Source organism: Dipteris shenzhenensis, chromosome 6 (assembly GCF_047967505.1).
Source record: "Dipteris shenzhenensis isolate YYH24624 ecotype China chromosome 6, Dip_SZ_1.0, whole genome shotgun sequence".
In the NCBI taxonomy this organism is placed as follows: domain Eukaryota; kingdom Viridiplantae; phylum Streptophyta; class Polypodiopsida; order Gleicheniales; family Dipteridaceae; genus Dipteris; species Dipteris shenzhenensis.
In genome coordinates, this window is record NC_141601.1 from 21,923,724 (window position 1) to 21,942,913 (window position 19,190).

Consider the following 19,190-nt stretch of genomic DNA (forward strand, 5'->3'; position numbering starts at 1 on the left):
TGTCGTACGGGACTGAAACTTTTCAAGAGCATGGAAAGCATAGGGTCTAGGTGCTGTGAAAATTTTGAGCCTGATCTGACAAATGGACATGCAAATCCTAATGATGCATTCCATATTTTGCACCTTCACTAATGGAACGAGGTGCATAGGGTGAAAATGGGACCTCTGACCTCCGCATGCCCACATCCGGTGTCGGATAGGACTCAAACTATAAAAGAGCATAAAAACCATAGGGTTTAGTAACTGTGCAAATTTTGAGCCCCATCTAACACATGGACATGCAAATCTCGATGAACCATTCCATATTTTGCTCCTTCACTGATACAACGAGGTGCATAGGGTGAAAATGGGCCATTTGACCTCCCCGTGCCCACATCCGATGTCGAAAGGGACTCAAACTTTGCAAGAGCATGGAAACCATAGGGTTTAGGACCTATGCAAATTTTGAGCTCAATCGAAGATAGAGACATGCAAATCCTAATGACCCATTCCATATTCTGCACCTTCACTGATGGAGCAAGGTACATAGGATGAAAGTAGGCCCTCTGACCTCCATGTGCCCACATCCGAGGTCGATGGGACTCAAACCTTGCAAGAGCATGGAAACCATACGGTTTAGGACCTATGCAAATTATGAGCCGGATCAGGCACATGGACATGCAAATCCTGATGACCCATTCCATATTTTGGTCCTTCACTGATGCAACGAGGTGTATAGGGTGAAAATGGGCCCTTTAACCTCCTCGTGCCCACATCCAGTTTGATGGGACTAAAACTTTGCAAGAGCATGGAAATCATAGGGTCTAGGACCTGTGAAAATTTTGAGCCTGATCTGACACATGGACATGCAAATCCTAATGAGGCATTCCATAGTTTGCACCTTCGCTAATGGAACGAGGTGCATAGGGTGAAAATGGCACCTCCGACCTCCACATGCCCACATCCGGTGTCCTATGGGACTCAAACTTTGCAAGAGCATGGAAACCATAGGGTTTAGGATTTGTTTAGATTTTGAGCCCGATACTGAATACCCATTCCATATGTTGCACCTTCACTAATGGAACCAGGTGCATAGAGTGAAAATGGGCCGTTTCACCTTCCCTGTGCCCACATTCAGTGTTGGATGGGACTCAAACTTTGCAAGAGCATGGAAACAATTGGGTTTAGGACCAGTGCAAATTTTGAGCCCGATCGGACACATGGACATGCAAATCCTGCTGACCCATTCCATATTTTTGTCCTTCATTGATGCAAAGGGTAAAAATGGGCCCTCTGACCTCCCCATGCCCACATGCAGTGTGGAATGGGACTCAAATGTTGCAAGAGCATCAAAACCATATGGTTTAGGACCTATGAAAATTTTGAGCCCGACTCAACACATGGACATGCAAATCCTAATGATCCATTCCATATTTTGGTCCTTCACTAACGCAACAAGGTGTATAGGGTGAAAATGGGCCCTCTGACTTCCCCGTGCCACATCCAGTGTCAGATGGGACTCAAACTTTTCAAGAGCATGGAACTGATAGGGTGTAGGACTTGTGAAAATTTTAAGTCCGATTCAACACATGGACATGCAAATCCTAATGATGCATTCCATATTTTGCACCTTCACTAATGGAACGAGGTGCATAGTGTGAGAATGGGACCTCTGACCTCCGCATGCCCACATCCGGTGTTGGATAGGACTCAAACTATACAAGAGCATGGAAACCATACGGTTTAGGACCTATGCAAATTTTGAGCCTGATCACACACATGAACATGCAAATCCTGATGACCCATTCCATATTTAGGTCCTTCACTGACCCAATGAGGTGTATAGGGCGAAAATGGGCCCTTTGACCTCCTCGTGCCCACATCCAATGTTAGATGGGTCTCGAACTTTGCAAGAACATGGAAACTATAGGGTCTAGGACTTGTGAACATTTTGAGCCTTATCCGACACATGGACATGCAAATCCTAATGAGGTATTCCATAGTTTGCACCTTGGCTAATGGAACGAGGTGCATAGGGTGAAAATGGGACCTCTGACCTCCGCACCCACATCCGATGTCAGATGGGACTCAAACTTTGTAAGAGCATGGAAACCATAGGGTTTAGGACTTGTTTAGATTTTGAGCCCAATACGACACAAGGACACGGTAACCCTCATGACCCATTCCATATTTTGCTCCTTCAATGATGCAACAAGGTGTATAAGGTTAAAATGGGCTCTCTGACCTCCCCATGCCCACATCCGTTGTCAGATGGGACTCAATATTTGCAAGAGCATAGAAACCATCGGATTTAGCACTGTGCAAATTTGAAGTCCGATTGGACACATGGACATGCAAATTCTGTTGGCCCATTCAATATTTTGCACCTTCACGAATGGAACGAGGTGCATAGGGTGAAGATGGGCCGTTTGACCTCCCCGTGCCCACATTCGGTGTCGGTTGGGACTCAGACTTTGCAAGAGCATGGAAACCATAGGGTTTAGGAGTTGTGCAAATTATGAGTTCACCAATCCGAGACACGGACATGCAAATCCTAATGACCCATTCCGTATTCTCCACCTTCACTGATGGAATGATGTGCATAGGGTGAAAGTAGGCCCTCTGACCTCCCCGTGCCCACATCTGGTGTCAAGTGGGACTCAAACGTTGGAAGAGCATGGAAACCATATGTTTTAGGACCTATGCAAATTTTGAGCCCGATTCGACACATGGACATGCAAATCATGATGACCCATTCCATATTTTGCTGCTTCATTGATGCAACGAGATGCATAGGATGAAAATGGGACCTGTGACCTCCCCGTGCCCACATCCGATATCGGATGGGACTCAAACTTTGCAAGAGCATGGAAACCATAGGGTTTAAGACTAGTGCAAATTTTGAGCCTGATCGTCACAACACATGGACATGTAAATCCTAATGAGACATTCAATATTTTTCACCTTCACTGATGGAACGAGGTGCATAGGGTGAAAATGGGCCCTCTGACTGCCGCATGGTCACATCTGGTGTCGGATGGGACTCAAACTCTGCAAGAGCATGGAAACCATAGTGTTTTGGACTTGTGCAAATTTTCAGCCCCATCTGACATATGGACATGCACATCACGATGACCCATTTCATATTTTGCTCCTTTACTAATGCAACGAGATGTATAGGGTGAAAATGTGCCTTGTGACCTCCCCGTTCCTGCATTGGGTGTCGGATGGGACTCAAACTTTGCAAGAGCATGGACACTATAGGGTTTAGGACTTGTGCATATTTTGAGCCCGATCAGACACATGGACACGCAAATCCTGATGACCCATTCCATATTTTACTCCTTCACTAATGCAAAAAGATGCATAGGGTGAAAATTTTCCCTATGACCTCCCTGTGCCCACATTGGGTGTTGGATGGGACTCAAACTTTGCAATAGCATGGATAGTATAGGGTTTAGGACCTGTGCATATTTTGGGCCCAATCAGACACATGGACATGCAAATCCTGTTCACCCATTCCATATTTTGCACCTTAACTGATGGAATGAGGTGTAAAAGAGATCCCTCTGACTCCCCGTACCCACATCCGGTGTGAGATGGGACACAAAATTTGCAAGAGCATGGAAACCATAGGGTTTAGGACTTGTGTAGATTTTAGCATGATCTGACACATGGACATGCAAACCCTCATGGACTAAAACCTTGCAAGAGCATGGAAACCATAGGGTTTCAAACCTATGAAAATTTGGAGCCTGTGATCAGAGACATGGGCACGCATATACTAATGACCCATTCCATATTTTGCACCTTCACTGATGGACGAGGTGCATAGGGTGAAAATGGGCCGTTCGAGCTCCCCGTGCCCACATTTGGTGTCGGATGGGATCAAACTTTGCACGAGCATGGAAACAATAGGGTTTAGGACCTATGCAAATTTTGAGCCCGATCGAACACATGGACATGCAAATCCTGATTACCCATTCCATATTTTGGTCCTTCACTGATGCAACGAGGTGTATAGGGTGAAAATGGGCCCTCTGACCTCCCGTGCCCACATTTAGTGTCAGATGGGACTCAAACGTTGCAAGAGCATGGAAACTGTAGGGTCTAGGACTTGTGAAAATTTCGATCCTGATGTGACACATGGACTTGCAAATCCTAATGATGCATCCAATATTTTGCACCTTCGCTAATGGAACAAGGTGCATAGGGTGAAAATGGGACGTCTAACCTCTACATGCCCACATCTGGTGTCGGATGGAACTCAAACTTTACAACATGTTGTAAATCATAGGGTTTAGGATGTATGAAAATTATGAGCCCCACCCGACACATGGACATGCAAATCCCGATAACCCATTCCATATTTTGCTCCTTCATTGATACAATGAGGTGCATAGGGTGAAAATGGGACCTCTGACCTCCCCGCGCCCACATCCAGTGTCGGGTGGGACTCAAGCTTTGCAAGAGCATGGAAAACATAGGGTTTAGGACTTGTGTAAATTCTAAGCCCGATCCGACACATGGACATGCAAATCGTGATGCCCCATTGCATTCTTTGCTCCTTCACTGATGCAACAAGGTGTAAAGGGTGAAAATGGGCCCTCAGACCTCCCCGTGTCCACATCTGGTGTCGCATGGGACTCAAACTTTGCAAGAGCATGGAAACCATAGGGTTTAGGACCTCTACACGTTGGAGCCCGATCGGACACATGAACATGCAAATCCTAATGACACATTCCATGTTTTGCACCTTCACTGATGGAACGAGGTGCATAAGGTGAAAATGTGCCGTCTGACCTCCCCGTGCCCACATTTAGTGTCGGATGGGACTCAAACTTTACAAGAGCATGGAAACCATAGGGTTTAGAACTTGTGCAAATTAGTACCCCCATTCGGCACATGGACATGCAAATCCCGATGATTCATTCCATATTTTGCTCCTTCACTTATACAACGAGGTGTATAGGGTGAGAATGGGCCCTCTGACCTCCCCGCACCACATATGGTGTCGGATGGGACTCAAACTTTGCAAGAGCATGAAACCGTAGGGTTTAGGACTTGTTTAGATTTTGAACCTGATACGACACAAGGACATGCAAACCCTCATGACCCTTGCCCTTAGCCCCCTCCTCCTAATCCACATCAGCAGCATTATCACTATCAGAATGTTCAAAAGAGGGCAAATCCTCTTCCAATGATGATGAGGTCTGCTGCTCTTATGGAGCATCTGCTATTAAAGCTGGTGCTATTCTTCTTGCTTGTCTGCATGCCTGAGATCATGTGGCACGTGCTAACAATGCCTGCTCCTCAGCGATGAATGCATATGCATCATCATCCTCATACACAGGGTGAAGCATTTCATCCTCAGGGACCTGCACACGTATCTTATCAGGATCCACCTCCTGTGGACCTTGTATGGTCTTCATTATTTGAATAAGTGCGATTGGCATGGACATATACAAGCCTACCATACACCAAATGAATTAACAATAAATACATGTAGGCTGTAGCATAACCATAATTCAAATTCCAATAATGAGCTTTGTGTGCTGAGGGCATATAAAAGAAAATAGATATGTTGAGTGCTCACACACAAAATTATCAATGCAAATATGAAATACCTATTAAGTTGTCCAGTGCCTAATCTATTCCTTTTTTTAGTGTGTATAAGTGAGAATTGTAGAGATACGATGCAAATATGAATTACCTGTTAAGTTGTCCAGTGCCTAGTCTATTCCTTTTTTTAGTGTGTATAAGTGGGAATTGTAGAGATAAAAGCTGTGAAATGATCTCCTTACTATGTTTGGGGCCAAGAGTAGAGAAAAACTGCTTGTTGACCCTACCTCTCGTCTGAGTCCAAAATGACTCTCTAGCATGCATATTTTCCAACGAGGTGTATAAGGTGAAAATGGGCTCTCCGATCTCCCCATGCCCACATCCGTCGAATGGGACTCAAACTTTGCAAGAGCATAGAAACCATCGGGTTTAGGGCTGTGTAAATTTGGAGTATGATCGGACACATGGACATCCAAATCATGTTGACCCATGCCACATTTTGCACCTTTACTGATGGAACCAGGTGCATACTAACCCATTCCATATTTTGCACTTTCACTGATGCAACGAGGTACATAGGGTGAAAGTAGGCACTCTGACCTCCCCGTGCCCAGATTCAGTGTCACTGGGACTCAAACATTGCAAGAGCATGGAAACCATACAGTTTAGGACCTATGCAAATTTTGAGCCTGATCGGACACATGGACATGAAAATCCTGATGACCCATTCCATATTTTGGTCCTTCACTGACGCAACGAGGTGTATAGGGTAAAAATCGGCCCTTTGACTTTCTCGTGCCCACATCCGATGTCAGATGGGACTCAAACTTTCCAAGAGCATAGAAACCATATGGTCTAGGACCTGTGGAAATTTTGAGCCTCTGATCTGACACATGGACATGCAAATCCTAATGAGGCATTCCATAGTTTGCACCTTCGCTAATGGAACGAGGTCCATAGGGTGAAAATGGGACCTCTGACCTCCGCATGCCTACATCCAGTGTCGGATAGGACTCAAAATTTGCAAGAGCATAGAAACCATAGGGTTTAGGACTTGCTTAGATTTTGAGCCTGATACAACACAAGGACATGCAAACCCTCATGACCCATTCCATATTTTACTCCTTCACTGATGCAACGAGGTGGATAAGGTGAAAATGGGCCCTTTGATCTCCCCATGCCCACATCTATTGTCAGATGGGACTAAAACTTTGCAAGAGCATAGAAACCATCGGGTTTAGGGCTGTGCAAATTTGGAGTCTGATCGGACACATGGACATGCAAATCCTGTTGACCCATGCCATATTTTGCACCTTCACTGCTGGAATTAGGTGCATAGGGTGAAAATGTGCCCTGTGACCTCCCTGTGCCCACATCCGGTGTCAAATGGGACTCAGACTTTGGAAGAGCATGGAAACCATAGGGTTTAGGACTTGTGCAGCTCTCAATCCAAGACATGGACATGCAAATCCTAATGACCCATTCTATATTCTGCACCTTCACTGATGGAATGACGTGCATAGGGTGAAAGTAGGCCGTCTGACCTCCTTGTGCCCACATCTAGTGTTGAATGGGACTCAAACGTTGGAAGAGCATGAAAACCATATGGTTTAGGACCTATGCAAATTTTGAGCCTAATACAACACATGGACATGCAAATCCTGATAATGCATTTCATATTTGCTCCTTCATTGATGCAATGAGATGCATGGGATGAAAATGGGCCCTCTGACCTCCCCGTGCCAACATTCGATGTCAGATGGGACTCAAACTTTACAAGAGCATGGAAACCACAGGGTTTAGGACCTGTGCAAATTTTGATCTTGATTGTCGCGACACATGGACATGGAAATCCTAATGATGCATTCCATATTTTGCACCTTCACTAATGGAACGAGGTGCATAGGGTCAAAATGGGCCCTCTGACCGCCACATGGCCAAATCCGATGTCAAATGGGATTCAATCTTTGCAAGAGCATGGAAACCATAGTGTTTTGGACCTGTGCAGATTTTGAGCCCCATCTGACATATGGACATGCAAATCGTGATGACCCATTCCATATTTTGCTCCTTTACTGATGTAATGAGATGCATACGTTGAAAATGTGCCCTGTGACCTCCCCGTGCCCACATTGGGTGTCGGATGGGACTCAAACTCTGCAAGAGCATGGAAACTATAGGGTTTGGGACCTGTGCAGATTTTGAGCCCCATCCGACACCCAATGTGGGCAAATGGATGCATACATTGAAAATGTGCCCTGTGACCTCCCCGTGCCCACATTGGGTGTTGGATGGGACTCAAACTCTGCAAGAGCATGGAAGCCATAGGGTTTCGGACCTGTGCATATTTTGAGCCCCATCCGACACATGGACATGCAACTCTCGATGACCCATTCCATATTTTGCACCTTCAGTAATGGAATGAGGTGTTTAGGGTGAAAAAGGGCCCTCTGACTCCCCATGCCCACATCCGGTGTCAGATGGGACACAAAATTTGCAAGAGCATGGAAACCATAGGGTTTAGGATGTGTGCATATTTTGAGCCCGATCGGACACATGGACATATAAATCCTGATGACCCATTCCATATTTTGCACCTTCACTCATGCAATGACATGTATGGGGTGAAAAAGGGCCCTCTGACTCCCCGTACTGACATCTGGTGTTAGATGGGACACAAAATTTGCAAGAGCAGGGAAATCATAGGGTTTAGGACTTGTGTAGATTTTGAGCTTGATCTGACACATGGACATGCAAACCCTCATGGACTAAAACCTTGCAAAAGCATGGAAACGATAGGGTTTAGGGCCTACGCAAATTTGGAGCTTGATCAGACACATGGACATGCATATATTGATGACCCATTCCATATTTTGCACCTTCACTGATGGAACGAGGTGCATAGGGTGAAAATGGGCCGTTTCACCTCCTCGTGCCCAGATTCAGTGTCGGATGGTACTCAAACTTTGCAAGAGCATGGAAACGATAGGGTTTAGGACCAATGCAAATTTTGAGCCCGATCGGACACATGGACATGCAAATCCTATTGACCCATTCCATATTTTGGTCCTTCATTGATGCAAAGGGTGAAAATGGGCCCTCTGACCTCCCTGTGCCACATGCAGTATGGAATGGGACTCAAACGTTGCAAGAGCATTGAAACCATACAGTTTAGGGCCTATGCAAATTTTGAGCCTAACCTAACACAAGGACATGCAAATCCTGATGATCCATTCCATATTTTGGTCCTTCACTAACGCAACGAGGGTTATAAGGTGAAAATGGGCCCTCTAACTTCCCCATGCCCACATCCGGTGTCGTACGGGACTGAAACTTTTCAAGAGCATTGAAAGCATAGGGTCTAGGAGCTGTGAAAATTTTGAGCCTGATTTGACAAATGGACATGCAAATCCTAATGATGCATTCCATATTTTGCACCTTCACTAATGGAACGAGGTGCATAGGGTGAGAATGGGACCTCTGACCTCCGCATGCCCACATCCGGTGTCGGATAGGACTCAAACTATACAAGAGCATAAAAACCATAGGGTTTAGTAACTGTGCAAATTTTGAGCCCCATCTAACACATGGACATGCAAATCTCGATGACCCATTCCATATTTTGCTCCTTCACTGATACGACGAGGTGCATAGGGTGAAAATGGGCCATTTGACCTCCCCGTGCCCACATCCGATGTCGAAAGGGACTCAAACTTTGCAAGAGCATGGAAACCATAGGGTTTAGGACCTATGCAAATTATGAGCTCAATCCAAGATAGAGACATGCAAATCCTAATGACCCATTCCATATTCTGCACCTTCACTGATGGAGCAAGGTACATAGGGTGAAAGTAGGCCCTTTGACCTCCCCGTGCCCACATCCGAGGTCGATGGGACTCAAACCTTGCAAGAGCATGGAAACCATAGGGTTTAGGATGTGTGCATATTTTGAGCCCGATCGGACACATGGACATATAAATCCTGATGACCCATTCCATATTTTGCACCTTCACTCATGCAATGACATGTATGGGGTGAAAAAGGGCCCTCTGACTCCCCGTACTGACATCTGGTGTTAGATGGGACACAAAATTTGCAAGAGCATGGAAATCATAGGGTTTAGGACTTGTGTAGATTTTGAGCTTGATCTGACACATGGACATGCAAACCCTCATGGACTAAAACCTTGCAAAAGCATGGAAACGATAGGGTTTAGGGCCTACGCAAATTTGGAGCTTGATCAGACACATGGACATGCATATATTGATGACCCATTCCATATTTTGCACCTTCACTGATGGAACGAGGTGCATAGGGTGAAAATGGGCCGTTTCACCTCCTCGTGCCCAGATTCAGTGTCGGATGGTACTCAAACTTTGCAAGAGCATGGAAACGATAGGGTTTAGGACCAATGCAAATTTTGAGCCCGATCGGACACATGGACATGCAAATCCTATTGACCCATTCCATATTTTGGTCCTTCATTGATGCAAAGGGTGAAAATGGGCCCTCTAACCTCCCTGTGCCACATGCAGTATGGAATGGGACTCAAACGTTGCAAGAGCATTGAAACCATACAGTTTAGGGCCTATGCAAATTTTGAGCCTAACCTAACACAAGGACATGCAAATCCTGATGATCCATTCCATATTTTGGTCCTTCACTAACGCAACGAGGGTTATAAGGTGAAAATGGGCCCTCTAACTTCCCCATGCCCACATCCGGTGTCGTACGGGACTGAAACTTTTCAAGAGCATTGAAAGCATAGGGTCTAGGAGTTGTGAAAATTTTGAGCCTGATTTGACAAATGGACATGCAAATCCTAATGATGCATTCCATATTTTGCACCTTCACTAATGGAACGAGGTGCATAGGGTGAGAATGGGACCTCTGACCTCCGCATGCCCACATCCGGTGTCGGATAGGACTCAAACTATACAAGAGCATAAAAACCATAGGGTTTAGTAACTGTGCAAATTTTGAGCCCCATCTAACACATGGACATGCAAATCTCGATGACCCATTCCATATTTTGCTCCTTCACTGATACGACGAGGTGCATAGGGTGAAAATGGGCCATTTGACCTCCCCGTGCCCACATCCGATGTCGAAAGGGACTCAAACTTTGCAAGAGCATGGAAACCATAGGGTTTAGGACCTATGCAAATTATGAGCTCAATCCAAGATAGAGACATGCAAATCCTAATGACCCATTCCATATTCTGCACCTTCACTGATGGAGCAAGGTACATAGGGTGAAAGTAGGCCCTTTGACCTCCCCGTGCCCACATCCGAGGTCGATGGGACTCAAACCTTGCAAGAGCATGGAAACCATACGGTTTAGGACCTATGAAAATTATGAGCCGGATCAGGCACATGGACATGCAAATCCTGATGACCCATTCCATATTTTGGTCCTTCACTGAAGCAACGAGGTGTATAGGGTGAAAATGGGCCCTTTAACCTCCTCGTGCCCACATCCGGTTTCAGATGGGACTAAAACTTTGCAAGAGCATGGAAATCATAGGGTCTAGGACCTGTGAAAATTTTGAGCCTGATCCGACACATGGACATGCAAATCCTAATGAGGCATTCCATAGTTTGCACCTTCGCTAATGGAACGAGGTGCATAGGGTGAAAATGGCACCTCTGACCTCCACATGCCCACATCCGGTGTCCTATGGGACTCAAACTTTGCAAGAGCATGGAAACCATAGGGTTTAGGATTTTTTTAGATTTTGAGCCCGATACTGAATACCCATTCCATATGTTGCACCTTTCAATAATGGAACCAGGTGCATAGGGTGAAAATGGGCTGTTTCACCTTCCCTGTGCCCACATTCAGTGTTGGATGGGACTCAAACTTTACAAGAGCATGGAAACAATTGGGTTTAGGACCAGTGCAAATTTTGAGCCCGATCGGACACATGGACATGCAAATCCTACTGACCCATTCCATATTTTTGTCCTTCATTGATGCAAAGGGTAAAAATGGGCCCTCTGACCTCCCCATGCCCACATGCAATGTGGAATGGGACTCAAACGTTGCAAGAGCATCAAAACCATATGGTTTAGGACCTATGCAAATTTTGAGCCCGACTCAACACATGGACATGCAAATCCTAATGATCCATTCCATATTTTGGTCCTTCACTAACGCAACGAGGTGTATAGGGTGAAAATGGGCCCTCTGACTTCCCCGTGCCACATCCGGTGTCAGATGGGACTCAAACTTTTGAAGAGCATGGAACTGAAAGGGTCTAGGACTTGTGAAAATTTTGAGTCTGATTCAACACATGGACATGCAAATCCTAATGATGCATTCCATATTTTGCACCCTCACTAATGGAACGAGGTGCATAGTGTGAGAATGGGACCTCTGACCTCCGCATGCCCACATCCGGTGTTGGATAGGACTCAAACTATACAAGAGCATGGAAACCATACGGTTTAGGACCTATGCAAATTTTGAGCCTGATCACACACATGAACATGCAAATCCTGATGACCCATTCCATATTTTGGTCCTTCACTGACACAATGAGGTGTATAGGGTGAAAATGGGCCCTTTGACCTCCTCGTGCCCACATCCGATGTCAGATGGGTCTCGAACTTTGCAAGAACATGGAAACTATAGGGTCTAGGACTTGTGAACATTTTGAGCCTGATCCGACACACGGACATGCAAATCCTAATGAGGTATTCCATAGTTTGCACCTTGGCTAATGGAACGAGGTGCATAGGGTGAAAATGGGACCTCTGACCTCCGCACCCACATCCGATGTCGGATGGGACTCAAACTTTGTAAGAGCATGGAAACCATAGGGTTTAGGACTTGTTTAGATTTTAAGCCCAATACGACACAAGGACATGGAAACCCTCATGACCCATTCCATATTTTGCTCCTTCAATGATGCAACAAGGTGTATAAGGTTAAAATGGGCTCTCTGACCTCCCCATGCCCACATCCGTTGTCAGATGGGACTCAATATTTGCAAGAGCATGGAAACCATCGGGTTTAGCACTGTGCAAATTTGAAGTCCGATTGGACACATGGACATGCAAATTCTGTTGACCCATTCAATATTTTGCACCTTCACGGATGGAATGAGGTGCATAGGGTGAAGATGGGCCGTTTGACCTCCCCGTGCCCACATTCGGTGTCGGTTGGGACTCAGACTTTGCAAGAGCATGGAAACCATAGGGTTTAGGACTTGTGCAAATTATGAGTTCACCAATCCGAGACACTGACATGCAAATCCTAATGACCCATTCCGTATTCTCCACCTTCACTGATGGAACGATGTGCATAGGGTGAAAGTAGGCCCTCTGACCTCTCCGTGCCCACATCTGGTGTCAAGTGGGACTCAAACGTTGGAAGAGCATGGAAACCATATGTTTTAGGACCTATGCAAATTTTGAGCCCGATTCGACACATGGACATGCAAATCATGATGACCCATTCCATATTTTGTTGCTTCATTGATGCAACGAGATGCATAGGATGAAAATGGGACCTGTGACCTCCCCGTGCCCACATCCGATATCGGATGGGACTCAAACTTTGCAAGAGCATGGAAACCATAAGGTTTAAGACTTGTGCAAATTTTGAGCCTGATCGTCACAACACATGGACATGTAATCCTAATGACACATTCAATATTTTTCACCTTCACTGATGGAAAGAGGTGCATAGGGTGAAAATGGGCCCTCTGACCGCCGCATGGTCACATCTGGTGTCGGATGGGACTCAAACTCTGCAAGAGCATGGAAACCATAGTGTTTTGGACTTGTGCAGATTTTCAGCCCCATCTGACATATGGACATGCACATCACGATGACCCATTTCATATTTTGCTCCTTTACTAATGCAACGAGATGCATAGGGTGAAAATGTGCCCTGTGACCTCCCCGTTCCTGCATTGGGTCTCGGATGGGACTCAAACTTTGCAAGAGCATGGACACTATAGGGTTTAGGACTTGTGCATATTTTGAGCCCGATCAGACACATGGACACGCAAATCCTGATGACCCATTCCATATTTTACTCCTTCACTAATGCAAAAAGATGCATAGGGTGAAAATTTTCCCTATGACCTCCCTGTGCCCACATTGGGTGTGACTCAAACTTTGCCAATGACCTCCCTGTGCCCACATTTGCAAGAGCATGGACACTATAGGGTTTAGGACTTGTGCATATTTTGAGCCCGATCAGACACATGGACACGCAAATCCTGATGACCCATTCCATATTTTACTCCTTCACTAATGCAAAAAGATGCATAGGGTGAAAATTTTCCCTATGACCTCCCTGTGCCCACATTGGGTGCCCACATTGGATGGGACTCAAACTTTGCAACAGCATGGATAGTATAGGGTTTAGGACCTGTGCATATTTTGAGCCCAATCAGACACATGGACATGCAAATCCTGATGACCCATTCCATATTTTGTACCTTAACTGATGGAATGAGGTGTAAAAAAGATCCCTCTGACTCCCCGTACCCACATCTGGTGTCAGATGGGACACAAAATTTGCAAGAGCATGGAAACCATAGGGTTTAGGACTTGTGTAGATTTTGAGCATGATCCGACACATGGACATGCAAACCCTCATGGACTAAAACCTTGCAAGAGCATGGAAACCATAGGGTTTCGAACCTATGAAAATTTGGAGCCTGTGATCAGAGACATGGACACGCATATACTAATGACCCATTCCATATTTTGCACCTTCACTGATGGACGAGGTGCATAGGGTGAAAATGGGCCGTTCGAGCTCCCCGTGCCCACTTTTGGTGTCGGACAGGATCAAACTTTGCACGAGCATGGAAACAATAGGGTTTAGGACCAGGTCCTATGCAAATTTTGAGCCCGATCGAACACATGGACATGCAAATCCTGATTACCCATTCCATATTTTGGTCCTTCACTGATGCAACAAGGTGTATAGGGTGAAAATGAGCCCTCTGACCTCCCCGTGCCCACATTTAGTGTTAGATGGGACTCAAACGTTGCAAGAGCATGGAAACTATCGGGTCTAGGACTTGTGAAAATTTCGATCCTAATGTGACACATGGACATGCAAATCCTAATGATGCATCCAATATTTTGCACCTTCGCTAATGGAACAAGGTGTATAGGGTGAAAATGGGACATCTGACCTCTACATGCCCACATCTGGTGTCGGATGGAACTCAAACTTTACAACACGTTGTAAATCATAGGGTTTAGGATGTATGAAAATTATGAGCCCCATCCGACACATGGACATGCAAATTGGACCTATGCAAATTTTGAGCCCGACTCAACACATGGACATGCAAATCCTAATGATCCATTCCATATTTTGGTCCTTCACTAACGCAACGAGGTGTATAGGGTGAAAATGGGCCCTCTGACTTCCCTGTGCCACATCCAGTGTCAGATGGGACTCAAACTTTTCAAGAGCATGGAACTGATAGGGTCTAGGACTTGTGAAAATTTTAAGTCTGATTCAACACATGGACATGCAAATCCTAATGATGCATTCCATATTTTGCACCTTCACTAATGGAACGAGGTGCATAGGGTGAAAATGGGACCTCTGACCTCCCCGCGCCCACATCCGGTGTCGGGTGGGACTCAAGCTTTGCAAGAGCATGGAAAACATAGGGTTTAGGACTTGTGTAAATTCTAAGCCCGATCCGACACATGGACATGCAAATCGTGATGCCCCATTGCATACTTTGCTCCTTCACTAATGCAACAAGGTGCAAAGGGTGAAAATGGGCCCTCAGACCTCCCCGTGTCCACATCTGGTGTCGCATGGGACTCAAACTTTGCAAGAGCATGGAAACCATAGGGTTTAGGACCTCTACACATTAAAGCCCGATCGGACACATGGACATGCAAATCCTAATGACGCATTCCATGTTTTGCACCTTCACTGATGGAACGAGGTGCATAAGATGAAAATGTGCCGTCTGACCTCCCCGTGCCCACATCCAGGGTCGGATGGGACTCAAACTTTACAAGAGCATGGAAACCATAGGGTTTAGAACTTGTGCAAATTTGTACCCCCATTCAGCACATGGACATGCAAATCCCGATGATCCATTCCATATTTTGCTCCTTCACTTATACAACGAGGTGTATAGGGTGAGAATGGGCCCTTTGACCTCCCCGCACCACATCTGGTGTCGGATGGGACTCAAACTTTGCAAGAGCATGAAACCGTAGGGTTTAGGACTAGTTTAGATTTTGAACCTGATACGACACAAGGACATGCAAACCCTCATGACCCTTGCCCTTAGCCCCCTCCTCCTAATCCACATCAGCAGCATTATCACTATCAGAATGTTCAAAAGAGGGCGAATCCTCTTCCAATGATGATGAGCTCTGCTGCTCTTATGGAGCATCTGCTATTAAAGCTGGTGCTGTTCTTCTTGCTTGTCTGCATGCCTGAGATCATGTGGCGCGTGCTAACAATGCCCGCTCCTCAGCGATGAATGCATATGCATCATCATCCCAATGCACAGGGTGAAGCATTTCATCCTCAGGGACCTGCACACATATCTTATCAGGATCCATCTCCTATGGACCTTGTATGGTCTTCATTATTTGAATAAGTGCAATTGGCATGGACATATACAAGCCTACCAAATGAATTAACAATAAATACATGTAGGCTGTAGCATAACCATAATTCAAATTCCAATAATGAGCTTTGTGTGCTGAGGGCATATAAAAGAAAATAGATATGTTGAGTGCTCACACACAAAATTATCAATGCAAATATGAAATACCTATTAAGTTGTCCAGTGCCTAATCTATTCCTTTTTTTAGTGTGTATAAGTGAGAATTGTAGAGATACGATGCAAATATGAATTACCTGTTAAGTTGTCCAATGCCTAGTCTATTCCTTTTTTAAGTATGTATAAGTGGGAATTGTAGAGATAAAAGCTGTGAAATGATCTCCTTACTATGTCTGGGGCCAAGAGTAGAGAAAAACTGCTTGTTGACCCTACCTCTCGTTTGAGTCCAAAATGACTCTCTAGCATGCATATTTTCCAACGAGGTGTATAAGGTGAAAATGGGCCCTCTGATCTCCCCATGCCCACATCCGTCGAATGGGACTCAAACTTTGCAAGAGCATACAAGCCATCGGGTTTAGGGCTGTGTAAATTTGGAGTATGATCGGACACATGGACATCCAAATCATGTTGACCCATGCAACATTTTGCACCTTTACTGATGGAACCAGGTGCATACTAACCCATTCCATATTTTGCACCTTCACTGATGCAACGAGGTACATAGGGTGAAAGTAGGCACTCTGACCTCCCCGTGCCCAGATTCAGTGTCACTGGGACTCAAACATTGCAAGAGCATGGAAACCATACAAATTAGGACCTATGCAAATTTTGAGCCGGATCGGACACATGGACATGAAAATCCTGATGACCCATTCGATATTTTGGTCCTTCACTGACGCAACGAGGTGTATAGGGTGAAAATCGGCCCTTTGACTTTCTCGTGCCCACATCCGATGTCAGATGGGACTCAAACTTTCCAAGAGCATAGAAACCATATGGTCTAGGACCTGTGGAAATTTTGAGCCTCTGATCCGACACATGGACATGCAAATCCTAATGAGGCATTCCATAGTTTGCACCTTCGCTAATGGAATGAGGTCCATAGGGTGAAAATGGGACCTCTGACCTCCGCATGCCCACATCCAGTGTCGGATAGGACTCAAAGTTTGCAAGAGCATAGAAACCATAGGGTTTAGGACTTGCTTAGATTTTGAGCCTGATACAACACAAGGACATGCAAACCCTCATGACCCATTCCATATTTTACTCCTTCACTGATGCAACAAGGTGGATAAGGTGAAAATGGGCCCTTTGATCTCCCCATGCCCACATCTATTGTAAGATGGGACTAAAACTTTGCAAGAGCATAGAAACCATCGGGTTTAGGGCTATGCAAATTTGGAGTCTGATCGGACACATGGACATGCAAATACTGTTGACCCATGCCATATTTTGCACCTTCACTGATGGAATTAGGTGCATAGGGTGAAAATGTGCCCTGTGACCTCCCCGTGCCCACATCCAGTGTCAAATGGGACTCAGACTTTGCAAGAGCATGGAAACCATAGGGTTTAAGACTTGTGCGAATTATGAGCTCTCAATCCGAGACATGGACATGCAAATCCTAACGACCCATTCTATATTCTGCACCTTCACTGATGGAATGACGTGCATAGGGTGAAAGTAGGCCGTCTAACCTCCTTGTGCCCACATCTAGTGTTGAATGGGACTCAAACGTTGGAAGAGCATGAAAACCATATGGTTTAGGACCTATGCAAATTTTGAGCCTAATATAACACATGGACATGCAAATCCTGATAATGCATTCCATATTTTGCTCCTTCATTGATGCAATGAGATGCATGGGATGAAAATGGGCCCTCTGACCTCCCCGTGCCCACATTCGATGTCAGATGGGACTCAAATTTTGCAAGAGCATGGAAACCACAGGGTTTAGGTCCTGTGCAAATTTTGATCTTGATTGTCGCGACACATGGACATGGAAATCCTAATGATGCATTCCATATTTTGCACCTTCACTGATGGAACGAGGTGCATAGGGTCAAAATGGGCCCTCTGATCGCCACATGGCAAAATCCAATGTCAGATGGGATTCAATCTTTGCAAGAGCATGGAAATCATAGTGTTTCGGACCTGTGCAGATTTTGAGCCCCATCCGACATATGGACATGCAAATCGTGATGACCCATTCCATATTTTGCTCCTTTACTGATGCAATGAGATGCATACGTTGAAAATGTGCCCTGTGACCTCCCCGTGCCCACATTGGGTGTCGGATGGGACTCAAACTCTGCAAGAGCATGGAAACTATAGGGTTTGGGACCTGTGCATATTTTGAGCCCGATCGGACACATGGACATGCAAATCCTGATGACCCATTCCATATTTTGCTCCTTCACTGATACAACGAGATGCATAGGGTGAAAATGTGCCTTGTGACCTCCCTGTGCCCACATTGGGTGTCAAATGGGACTTAGAATTTGCAACATCATGGATAGTATAGGGTTTGGGACCTGTGCATATTATGAGCCTGATCGGACACATGGACATGCAAATCTTGATGACCCATTCCATATTTTGCACCTTAACTAATGGAACGAGGTGTGAAAAAGATCCCTCTGACTCCCTGTACCCGGTGTCGGATGGGACACAAAATTTGCAAGAACATGGAAACCATAGGGTTTAGGACTTGTGAAGATTTTGAGTGTGATTTGACACATGGACATGCAAACCCTCATGGACTCAAACTTTGCAAGAGCATGGAAACCAAAGGGTTTAGGACCTATGCAAATTTGGAGCTTGATCAGAGACATGGACATGCATATACTAATCCTTCTTTTATGGGCTGATTTAGTCTGCTTCCCATAGAGACAATGCTCACAAAATTCAAAATCAGAGAAACTCAAATGCGGTACATAACCCAAACGGCATAAGAGTTTCATTCCATTCTGGCTCATGTGCCCCAACCTGCAATGCCACAAAGAAGTGCTTGGCTGCTCGGTTATTGCAACAACATGATCAAATACCCCTGATACATGTAAGGGATACAAA